This window comes from Triticum dicoccoides, chromosome 7B, assembly GCF_002162155.2.
Source record: "Triticum dicoccoides isolate Atlit2015 ecotype Zavitan chromosome 7B, WEW_v2.0, whole genome shotgun sequence".
Classification (NCBI taxonomy): Eukaryota; Viridiplantae; Streptophyta; class Magnoliopsida; order Poales; family Poaceae; genus Triticum; species Triticum dicoccoides.
The window spans coordinates 449,634,377-449,637,277 of record NC_041393.1 but is presented as its reverse complement, the minus strand read 5'-3'; the positions used below and the strand labels follow the sequence as shown (position 1 = coordinate 449,637,277).

General features: G+C 43.0%; 1 pseudogene; it reads right to left on the bottom strand.

Moving 5' to 3' along the window:
* LOC119336697 overlaps window positions 1-1,136 on the bottom strand; it is an 8,105-nt pseudogene extending 6,969 nt beyond the window's left edge.
* Window positions 1,137-2,901: the final 1,765 nt, after the last annotated feature.

Below are 2,901 nucleotides of genomic sequence, written 5' to 3'. Positions count from 1 at the left end.
CTAACATATCTGTCCTCTCTTTCCATCATTGTCTCCACCAGGCAAACAGTTAGCAGCTAAGAGTGCTAGATCAATTCTTCAAGGTGTGGAATTTGCATACATTGAGTTCCCTGTTGAATATCAAGTATAAGTAAGAGCAACAAACAAGAACTTTCTACATCAACAAGATAACAATCCCTTAGTACATCTGTCAGAAATGTCCAGCGAGGTAGCTTAAATACTGTCAACCAGATTACCAAATAAAATGATAAATGGTGATTCAGAGATTTCAACGGATAGAACAAAATGGCGGCGGGTGAAATATAGGGTACTCTGATTCCTTGGTATACTTTATAAGGGATAACCGTCAAACTACTAGGTGGTTAAAGTTTACCAGCCTGATAAAGGCAGCTAGGCAGCGAGTATAAATACCATAGAAATAGATGCAAAGGTTTTCCAACATAGCTCGATTTCCATGTGCATACAATTCGGCCACAACCAAAGACACAGTACATATACGAACAAAACAATCGTCCGTGTCCATAGAGTCACCCTACAGAATAATTAGATTGTTCCTTTGACAACCAACCCAATTGCTGCTGCAACAGACAAAAGTATAGCAGAGTAACGTTAAAATGCCAAATTAAGCCCCGCCGAAATTAACCATCTACACACCCACGGTTCGACAAAATACTTGGCAACCACAAACCCAAACCCGCAACCTCTACAGCCACAGCAGAGCCTGACTTGGATGCTCAAACTGGATAAGAACTAATAAATTAACGACAGACAGAAAGCCGCAAGCGCTAGAGAGACTACGGTACGATCACGCTCTTCCCGCAGCAGTGCGCAGAAGCCACCAGCTCGCCGCAAAATCACACGCCCAGAGCTAGGCGCGCACAGGATCAGACGGCAGAATCTTAAGACGGAGCGGCGAGGGCTGCAACAGGTCCGAGCAGGGGAGGCGGGAGCTCACCTAGGGTTTGAAGAGGGTCTTCTCTCTCTCCTTGCGCCGTGTTAGGCGGGCTGGCGGGTGGACGGAGGAGGGGAATGAGACGGGTGGTGGGATGGAATGGTGGGGGGGACGGCGGCTTCGCGGTCATGAGGCATGGTGGTAGTTGCCGCGGGATGGCGGTCGTCGTGGACTGGAGGACGAAGGGGGCAAAGGGGGAAAGAAAAGTGGGTGGCTGTGGACCCTCTCGTGGTGGACTCCACAATGACCCTGCATAGTCTACGCCGTCGAGCAGGCCGGCCCAGTTAATAAAATAGTTCTACAAGATTTGGACGTCGTTTTTGGGCAGCGCTATGTCTCGCTTATCGCGGCGACTATATCTCGCCTTAAGCGAGATGAAAGCTCCTCCGGCTGATTTTTTTTACTTTTTTTCGCTTTTACTAGTCATGAGGGAGCAGTTGAACTCGGGAGCAGAGTAGGACTTTCATAGCCGCTAGCCAGTACGCCATAGGTAGATTTGTGTTAGATATTTAGGGCACGACATAATTAACCTAAAATAGCCAGTTTTCTCCACTGAATTTTTTGTTTTTGTTTTGTTTTTGTTTTGACATCAGGTTTTTTTGTTTTTTTCTCTTTTCTTCCTGTTTTTTTTTATTTTCTCTATTTTTCATTGTTTTTCAGTTTTCAGTTTTGTTTTTTTCTGGATGTGTAGACCGGAGGCACAGGGGAAGATGTGGAGGGAGTGTGGGGTAAAGCAACAGACCGCACGGATACCCATTGTGCCTCCATCGGGACGCTGGTCGTGGATCCACGAAGCCCGGTATGGAGCGTTCGTGGACGCTACTGATATGCCACCATGGTTGTTGTGGATCTGTCCTTGGTGTTGCGGGCGAGGATCAGGGCACACGAAGGGCTAGAATAATTGGCGACCACGACATCTGCTCGGCAGAACATTTCATCTAGGCCGTTGTTTTGGGTGGTAGACCATTGGCGTAATATAGGCAGCAGGATGTGTTTAAGTGGATTTGATCGGAGGGTCCTGGTTATCCGTGTACATTTTGTTGTGTGGATTTAGGGAAATTTATGTTTGCTCTTTTAATAACACTCATTGCACTTGTCGGTTCGTTTGTTCATCTGTTTACTGTTTCTTCTTCTTTTATTTGTTTCGCTAAAACTCAAAAATGTCAAAAGTATTTTCGCATTCTTATTGCTTGCTTCTTTTGATCCTTTTGGCTTTTCCATCTGCTTTTTATTAGTTCTTGTTATTCTTTTTATCCTTTTTAGTTTCGAGAAATGAAGATGCAAAAAAATATTTTATCATTTTGCTTTATTCTTCTTTGGTTTTTCATTTGACTTTTTAGAAAACAACAACAAAATTCTCTTTGTTCTTTTTGTTTCTTCTCTGGATGTTTGTGCGGTTGCCTATTTGTTAAGCTTTGAAAATCTCAAAAAGTTTTCCCTTTGCTTCTGCTTTTGTATTCTTATCGCCTCTTTAAGAAAATCCAAAAAAAATCATGTTGTTTGTTCTTTTCGTTCTAAGGTTGTTTTTACTTTGGTTTCATTTGGATCTTCTTTCACTTTTCTTCGTTGCTTTTACTGCTTCTCTTTTTTCTTCTTTGTATTTAAGTTGCATGGCAAACATATTTTTCGTTTGCATCTTATTGATTGAGAAAAACTAGGGGGGAGGGGTTCTGAAAAGATATTACCATAAAGCTAGATGACTTTTTTTTTGCAAGAATCGATGGTACAAACAAAAGATGGTCCAGTCCGCACACTTCAAATCCAATGGTAAATGAACGGGTTTCCAAATTTTCACTGAGTATAGTTTCTATTGGATACTTTCTCATTTCTTGGATAGTGTTTCATTGTCTTTCATGTAGGACGTTAATCGCCAGCGAACGTTCGTTGTCACTGGCACACATGGCATTTTGCGAACACGTGGGGTGGCATTTTAGTGTTTTGGGTGGTGG